This window comes from Tachyglossus aculeatus, unplaced genomic scaffold (assembly GCF_015852505.1).
Source record: "Tachyglossus aculeatus isolate mTacAcu1 unplaced genomic scaffold, mTacAcu1.pri scaffold_151_arrow_ctg1, whole genome shotgun sequence".
NCBI classification, from domain to species: Eukaryota; Metazoa; Chordata; class Mammalia; order Monotremata; family Tachyglossidae; genus Tachyglossus; species Tachyglossus aculeatus.
This window is the reverse complement of record NW_024044874.1, coordinates 571,331-580,785: the sequence shown is the minus strand read 5'-3', so window position 1 is coordinate 580,785 and position 9,455 is coordinate 571,331. Positions and strand designations below refer to the sequence as shown.

At 45.0% G+C, this 9,455-nt stretch overlaps 1 pseudogene; it reads left to right on the top strand.

Annotated features, from left to right (window-relative positions):
• The first annotated feature begins 8,099 nt into the window (after positions 1 to 8,099).
• On the top strand, positions 8,100 to 9,028 carry LOC119923174 (annotated as a pseudogene).
• Positions 9,029 to 9,455: the final 427 nt, after the last annotated feature.

Genomic DNA, 9,455 nt, shown 5'->3' with positions numbered 1-9,455 from the left:
TAGGTTGAGTCCTGTTGGCCACAGGGACTGTAAACGCAAATCGAATACGATCGTCCGGGTGGAGTGGATTAGAGAAAAAACAATCCTGAATATCTACTACTAATATCGGCCAATTCCTAGGGATCATAGCCGGGTTCGGGAGCCCAGGTTGCAGCGCTCCCATCGGTTGCATCGTCTTATTGATTTCTCTGAGATCAGTCAACATCCTCCAGGCCTCCGAGAGCTTTTTTATCACAAAGACAGGGGAATTCCAAGGACTATGGGAGGGTTCAATATGCCCCGCCGCTAATTGTTCCGCGACTATCACTTGTAAAGCAGCCAATTTCGGGGTTGGTAGCGGCCACTGCTCCACCCATACTGGTGTATCAGAAGCCCACGTTATTCGTTGGGCGGTTGGGCAGGTGACCCCGACCTTTGCAGTGGCCGCGAAGGAAAAGGGCGCGGTGAATTACACGGGTGACAATTGTCGGTCGTAATTACGGCCCCCATTTGTCCTAAAAGATCACGTCCCCATAAATTAATGGGGAGGCGATCTAACACATATGGTTGAATGTATCCTGATCGGCTATCAAGCTCCCAGTGTAGGTAAGCGGCACTTTGAGAGGGGAGGGTAACCTCTCCGATGCCTTCTAAAGGGGCAGCCCCGGTTTGCAGTGGCCATGCCAGAGGCCAGTCCCTTTTTGTTAGAACCGAACGGTCAGCACCAGTGTCTACTAAACCAATAGAGTCTCGTCCATTCAAACGGACTGTCAATCTCGGCCGGTCTTGCCCAATGACAGCGGACCACTAAGCTCCTATGCCGGAGCTGCCAAAACACTTTGACCCCCGCTGATCCTTGGTCCGAACGGAGCCTAAAGCGTAAAAAGGAAAGATCACCAATTGAGCAATGCGTGAACATTCAGGGAGTTGCACAACCCGAAGACTGTATGCCAAAACAGCTAATTCCCCCAGATAGTCTTATCCACCACTCCCGGCAAGACAATCAACCCCTTTTGAGTTAGTCCGCTACGGCCCAATATGAGTCCCACAGTACCCTTTGGGAGAGGGGGAGCGACCCCCCTGGGGATTCGTTGAACCCCCATTTCAGGGGTTATAATCAAGTGTCCCACCACGGGGAGGTCGAGGCCAGCGGAGCCGCTAGTGGATCGCTGCAATTCGCCGATGGTGGACAGTTGTCGGGAGAAGTCAGAGCCTGTTCCTTCAGAACAGCTGCGCGTTGCAGAGAGATTGCTGCCCCTAATGTTGTTGGGGCCTGGGGCCGGCCCCTGCGTCCGTTTCCCGGCACAGGACTGCCATTATTTGAGAACATCGAGCGGCATTCAGAAGCCCAGTGGCGCCCTTTTTTGCATTTTGGGCATACTGAGGCTGGTAGCGGTCTGGAAGAGTTCTGTCGTGAGTTACAACAATCCTTCGCAATATGTCCGCTCTTTCCACAGCGAAAGCACACCATGTCTGCCTTAGTTTGTCTTTGCATTACTGCGGCCATTAGATTAGCATTGAAAGAGGCTGTCCCTACATCCTGACATAGGCATATCATGTCAGTGATGGACAAAGTCCGTTTGCCCCCAGATAAGGCACGCTTGCAGTCTTGGTTAGCATTGTCATAAGCCAGCTGTCTTAATAAAATAACTCCCGCCGCATTATCACTGATGCTGCGCTGGATAGCCATCGTCAGACGGCTGACAAATTGTTCAAATGATTCTGACGGTCCTTGTGATATTTTTGTAAAACTGGAGTTTTGTTCTCCTTTCGCCGGGAGCTTTTGCCATGCAGCTTTCCCCGCTATCATTATTTGTTGATATGCTTGCAGAGTGTAAGTTAATTGATTGGCAGTGTCCACAAAAAGCCCAGTCCCTGTAAACATCTCGAAAGTGATTTGAACTGGGGGTTGGGCGCCATCATTGCGACGCGTTTGCTCCGCGCACAAATAAAAAAATTCTGCCTTCCAAAGCAAATAGTCTCTGCCATCCAGGACAGTCTTGGCTAAGGTTTGCCAATCAGACGGGCAAAGAATTGAGGAAGCAATACTTTCTATGAGTGCTAGCACATAAGGAGCCGTGGGTCCATATGTCGCAGCACCCTGTTTCACTTCTTTTAATAATTTGAAATTCAAGAGTTCTTGGGTACGTATTACCTGACCAGGATTACCAGGGTCAGGTTGCTCCATCACAGGGAAACCCATCAACAGTTCAATAGGTATCTCCTCTCCCCCTTCCATAGCAGCCCCCATCGCTCGCTGCAGAGGTGTTTGTGCTGGTTTCGGGACCCATGGAGGGGGTGGTGGTGGTGGTGGTGCGGAAGGAGCTGGCTCAGTGAAAGGATTCCACTTTCCTTTCGGCCACTGCTCGGGATTACAGTCTATCAGTGCAGATTCAGGCGGGGGAGGCAAAGGGGGGTCCGGACAAATCATAGCTTCGTCCGGGCTGGAGGCCACATCTATCCCGGCGAACTTTTCCTTCAAGGGAATTTTGTGTTCAGGAGTAAGGCAAATCTTTAATATGTTCCATAAGGGAACGCAGCAATAAGAAAAGCCTGGGGTCCTTCTTCTCATAGTCTGGAACTCATCTGCCTTTCCACTATTTCCCATCGTTCTAAATCCACTATTCCTTCCTTTGGAAACCAAGGGCAGCATTTTTCCACGCATTCCAAAAATTGTTCAATCTGGGGAGTGGTGGTAATCAACCCACGCTCCTTTACAACATCCTTAAGTAATTGGATATAATGATTCCGAGAACGGAATTGAATTTGTCCCATTTTCTTTCCTGCTGTAAGCCTGGTGTTTGAAAATGAAAGTAAACTTAAATGCCCTCACTTCTTCGGTTCCTTTCTTTGGTGAGTCACTGCGCAGTGATGAGTTGCTTCGTGAGGGTTGCGGTGCTGAGTCTGAGGGTCCAGGCTTCATGTCCCTGTCCCTGTTCGGGCGCCATTTGTTGCCGTCTGCCTCCACGCGTCCGGCGCAGCAGGGAGACGGGCACTCGCAATGGAAGAACGCAGGCCAGGCGAGTCTCAAGGTGGACAAGCAGACTGTTTATTCAGCACACTGTGGAGGATTTTATACAGTGAGGAGCCTCAAGGGAGTCAGGGGACAGGCGGATGACTGCAAGTTTGTCAGCAAGGCTGAGCTTATCAGCAAGATTGAGCTCATCAGTAAGACTGAGCTCATCAGCAAGGCTGAGCTTAACAGCAAGGCTGAGTTCATGCCTAGATCGGCACGTTCCCAAGGCAATTCTCAGAACAGCGCCAAGTCATCTATCTAGCAGCCTGACTTCCTTCATTGCTCCTTATAGGTCTTCCTGTGAGCACGGAAGGCCGGGTGGCCTGGCTTACTACCTAGGCCCAGATGTTAGGTCTGCCACATGCATGTATGATCTAGTTATTTCAGTGTCCAGCATCCTCTTCATCAATAGTGGGGAAATTTCTCCTTAAAAAATCAACATAAAATCTCTTAACAAATTTCTCCAAATGCCAATAAATTAATTTGGTACTGAGACATTTATGGATGATAAAAGTCACTTTCCTTCACCATATATCTTCCATGAAACTTTTCACTTCTGAATTTCTCAGAATGTAGATTTAGGGGTTTAGCATGGGGCTTATAATAGAACAAAATACTGCTGTCACTCATCGATGAGCAGGGTGGATGTAGGTCACACAAACACACAAAGATAAAATGTACAAAAAATTAGATAACAGTGATGTGGGTATTACAAGTGAAAGAGCTTTGTATCTCCCCTCAGAGCTGAGAGATTTCAGGGAAGCTAAAATGACATGAGAGACAAGAAGTATGGCAAAGATTAAGATTCACTGTAGTAACAACTAAAAGGCCAAACGTTCAGGTAAGCCCCAAGTGGGACAAGGGACTGTGTCCAATCCGATTTGCCTCTACCCAACCCCAGCACTTGGTACAGTGTCTGGCACAGAGGAAGAGCTTAATAAATACCATAATAATTATTATTATCTATCTAGGTGGTCTGTCGGGTGCCTCTCTTTCCTGGTCCAGCCTGCTGTTAGAGGCTCCTCATTGCTGGGAATTTAGAAACTGAGCTGAGCAGCAGCTGTCAATCACCTGGGTGGCCCTGCCATCCCGAATGGCAGAGATGGGAAGGTTCTCTGTTCTATCAAAAGCTCTCAAGGGAAGTGTACCAGTCAATAAACCCTTTTTGCGAAGTTCACTGATGGATGACCTGCTAGCAGGTGTTTTGTCCACAGTAGTAATTCACCTTGCTGGGGTTTTCTCTTCAAGAGTCTCTTCAGAGTCTGAACCCCAGTTAGGCTCACATGGAACATGATAAATTCAATGGGGGACTGCAGCAATCCTCTCTGAATTCACAGAATAGACATAGCATCAGTGACAGTCCATTCAAATGATGCAATCTTATACGTCGCTATTGTTCAAAACATATCCACAGGGTGCGGAGCCCTCTCAACCTCCCCGCCCCGCCCTCGATGGGAGTTAATGTCAGAGTCTACATAATAACCGGTGCTACTTTCAAGAATGTAGCCAAGAACCTGTTACAAGATGAGGCTCGTAATGAAAAGACCAATTAGTCAAGGACACAGGTATTTTCCCAAAGAACTAGCCAAATTCACCTAAGGCGTAACTACTGCTTTTGGCATAAATACCTTACCAGAAAGGGAGGTAAGAAATTCTACAGAGACTCAGAGCCTTAAGTATTACAATAGGTCCACACACTCCTATAGAGGAGACTTTAAATGCCATTCTGTAACCTAAAGAATAATCTGAGTAAGAGCAATTTGAGAGTGGGGCTGGAGGGAGAGCTATTAACTCCAATTTTTTCCTCTTTTGTGGTTATAGATTTGAAAAGGGGATGTTCAGAATGTCCTCCCTGGTCTATTCATTGTCCTGTCTCCTTAATGAGCAAAGAGGTCTGGTGAACAGGCTGTGAATTTCTACAACTAAATGCATTTCCCTGAGAAGATTTATTAAAATGAATTGCTGACTGCTGACTTTGGCTACACAATCTGAATTTTCTGTTTTAAAGGCCTATTTTGTCTTTCATCTGTAAAGGACCTTACCATGTGAAGAGGTAAGCAGAGAGATTGGATAAATCAGTCAATCATATTGAGCACATACTGTGTGCAGAGCACTGTACTAAGCGCTTGGGAAGTACAAGTTGGCAACATATAGAGACAGTCCCTACCCAACAGTGGGCTCACAGTCTAAAAGGGGGAGACAGAGAACAAAACCAAACATACTAACAAAATAAATAAATGGTATAAATATGAACAAGTAAAATAAATAAATAAATGGAGTAATAAATATGTACAAACATATATACATATATACAGGTGCTGTGGGGAAGGAAAGGAGGTACGATGGGGGGGATGGAGGGGGGAAGAGGGGGAGAGGAAGGAAGGGGCTCAGTCTGGGAAGGCCTCCTGGAGGAGGTGAGCTCTCAGTAGGGCTTTGAAGGGAGGGGATAAAGCCTCACTCCTTCAGACCTTTTCAACGTCAACAAATCTGACTAGTGTGAGTTTTCCAGTCTTCCTGATTTTTATTTTGCATTCACATTAAAAAAAACACATTTTCATCATTACTCTTTAATATTTTTGGTGGTGTCTACAAATAGATTCTATTGTTATTGCTCACAAAAATAGTCAAGTATACGTCTTATTTACATTCACTTGATACTGTCTCGAAATGATTCTTTTAAAAACATATTGCAACTGGAAGCAGCGTGGCCTAGTGGAAACAGTATGGGATTTAGAGTCATAGGACCTGGGCTTTAGCCTAACTCTTCCACTTGTCTTCTGGGTGAACTTGGGCACGTCACTTCACTTCTCTGTACCTCAGTTTCCTCATCTGTAATATGGCAATTCCCTCCTTGTTCTTCCTTGCCCTTGTACTGTGGCATTCAGCATTTACCAGAACTCTTCCACTCTGGTATCCCACCACTGTTTATCTGCATAACCTAGCCTAAAGTCTAAATCCCATGGCAGGATTCTGTAAACAATTGATTTGATTTGATCATCAGTAGCTAGAAGGTGTTGATGCATTTCCTATTTTGTGGTAGGTAGTCTTTAAACCGCTGCCATTTTCATCAACCAACGTCATGGGTTCTAATTCCGGCTCTGCCACCTGTCTTCTGTGTGACCTTGGGCAAGTCACTTCACTTCTCTGGGCCTCAGTTGGCTCATCTATAAAATGAGTATTGAGACTGTGAGCCTCACGTTGGACAGGCACAGTGTCCAAACCGATTTGCTTGTATCCACCCCAGCATTAGTGTAGTGCCTAGCACAGAGTAATGCTTAACAAATACCACTATTTTTATTATTGTTGTTATTATTATTATTAGCATTAATCTTGGTGGTATCTCTCTGCTGAACCCCCCAGGTTGATAGCTTCCTAAATCCATTCTGATCTACTCACTGTCCACATCGAGACCTATCCGAGGTTCCTTGTTCCAACAGGGCTACTGTGCATTTGCCATCAAGGACTTAGGAAGGAGTGTGGCCTAGTGGATAGAGTACAGGCTGAGAATCAGAAAGACCAGGATTCTGATCCGAGGGGGCCACCTGTCTGCTGGGGGACCTTGGGCAAGGCATTTAACTTCTCTGTGCCTCAGTTACCTCACCTGTAAAATGGAAATTAATGGGAGCCCCATGTGGGAGAGGGCCTGAATCCAGCCTGATCAGCTTGTATCTATCCCAGCACTTAGTACAGTGCTGGCACATGGTAAGTACTTAAAAATGCCTTACAAAAAAGGACTACCAATCAGTCATATTTATTGAGCACTTACTGTGTGCAAGGCACTGTACTAACCACTTGGGAGAATGTAGTATAACAATAGGCAGACACATTTCCTGCCCTCAGCCACTATTCAAGTCTTTTCCCAGAGCTCGATTGTTTTTGAAATGTTGGATATCACCTTCCAATATTTTCTCTGTACCAATATCCATGCATTAAAACTTATAGCAGTGACTTCAAGCTTGGCCCTACCACCAGTAGAAGTTGTAGAGGTAGCACTTACCTCTCCTATCAATGGGAAGGGAGTCTGCTATTGTTTTATGTTACATTTTGAGTTAATTGTGTATTTCATGTTTCTATGTAAGATTCCTGGGTTACCTACAGTCTATTTCCTTGGCAGAACTGTCTTTTCTTCTTTCTCTGGAAAATATATGTGCACTGATCCCATAAGAAGGAGGAAGAAACCTAGCGCTGCCATAAGAGGAGAAATAATCAAAGAAGAGCATCAGGTGAATACAAAAGGTTATAGGTTTCTTGTCTGCTAAGCATTTGGTTTATCATCCTCTTCCCAGTAGGATTTTAGAAGGTCCTGAACCATCAACCTAATGCATTTTTCTCTTAGGGAGAATGTGAATGTGGTTATCAGTTAACATTTATGGGACTGGAATAAACAGAATTACTGAGCTTCTTGTCTACTGAAAAGGGTATGTAAATCAAACAGAGTGTACTCCAGGGATGACTGCATCACAAAGGCTCCGAAGATATTGACTGTGTTGCCAACTCCACCACTTAGGACCATTTAAGACACCTCTGGGTAAGTACATTCATTCGTTCAATCTTATTTATTGAATGCTTACTGTGTACCGAGCACTGTACTAAGCACTTGGGAGAGTACAATATAAGAAAAATAGGCACTCCCTGCCCACAGTGAGTGTACAGTCTAGATGGGGAGACAGATATTAATATAAATAAATAAATTACAGAAATATATGTAAGTGTTGTGGGGCTGGGCCGGGGGTTGGGGGAATTAATACAGGGATCAGGTCAGGGCGATGCAGAAGGTAGTGAGAGAAGAGAAAAGGGGGGCTTAGTCAGAGAAGGCCCCTTAGAGGAGATGTACCTTCAATAAGCCTTTGAAGCAGGGGAGAGTAATTGTCCGTTGGATTTCAGGAGTTGTTAAATTAACCTGATGTGCTTCGATTTCCCAATGTATGAACTGAGTACAGTAAATACTTTCCCATCTTGTCGTGCGGTTCAGAGAAAATTAACAAGATGCTAGAGAAGTGGTACTTTGAGTTCTGTTACTTGATCATTTCAAAGCAAAACTAACATCATTCTCTATACAGAATCCACAGCTCTCACCTGTACCTTTACTTCCTACCCTGAGTTGATGGGTAGTGAAAACAACGTTACAGAATTAATTCTATTGGGACTTACACCGAATCCAAGGTTGCAGAAAGTAATCTTTGTTGTCTTTTTAATCGACTACATCATCACCATGGTGGGAAATCTGATCATTGCGGTAACCATAACTGCCAGTCAGACTTTGGACTTCCCCATGTATTTCTTTCTGGCCTATTTGCCATTTATTAATGCCTGCTATTCTTCTGTCAACACACCTAAACTGATCGTCGACTCTCTCTGTGAGAAGAAAATCATCTGTTTCAAAGGCTGTATGACTCAGGTCTTTGGAGAGCATTTCTTTGGCGGGGCTGAGATCATTCTCCTCACGGTGATGGCCTATGACCGTTGTGTGGCAATATGTAAGCTGCTGCATTACACGACCATCATGAACCGGTGCGTGCGTGGTGTGCTGATAGGGGTTGTTTGGACAGGAGGCCTGGTGCTCGCGACCATCCAGATTCTCTTCATGATCGATTTACCCTTCTGCGGCCCCAACGTCATTGATCACTTCATGTGAGATTTGAACCCTTTGCTGAACCTTGCCTGCACGGACACCCACACCCTTGGGCTCTTTGTAGCCACCAACAGTGGGTTCCTCTGTCCATTAAATTTCGTCATGTTGATGATTTCCTACGTCGTGATCCTGCACTCCCTGAAAACACACAGTAAAGAGGGTAGGCGCAAAGTGCTCTCCACCTGCGCTTCCCACATCATCATCGTCATCCTGCTCTTCGTTCCATGCATATTTATGTATATGCGGCCCACCTCCACCTTACCCTTGGATAAAGCTATTGCAGTATTTTACACGATTATAGCCCCTATTCTAAACCCCCTCATCTACACCCTGAGAATGCCAAGATGAAAAATGCCATCAGGAAGCTATGAAGCAGAAAACTGACTTCTGAAGATAAATAGGTATCACCCTGTGAAAATGGTAATATTTGTACAAGGGAAGTGGCAAGCATGGATTTCAGGCAACTTTTTTTTAGGAAAAAAATGTATAGGGAATTCGAATCTCAGTGAAGGACATGTCTCATATGTCTGTTGTATTTCCCAAAACCTCATTATAGTGTATTGCATTCAGTAGGTGCTGAAGAAATACCACTACATGATAAACTAAAGAGTTTCTTAGCTGTAGAGGTATTGATCCTCACTTCAGCTTATTTAGCAACCTTTACATGTTCAGAGCTGGTTTTGTTCCTGTTACAGCTGTTTTCATTTTTTTTAATTCTTCTCTCATCTCAAATGAGGAGAAATGAGAGAAGCCAGCTCAGTAGCACACTGTCAGACCTATTCTAGTTTAAGGAATAAAATAAATGTTTCTTTAGCCACAGAGTGTTGC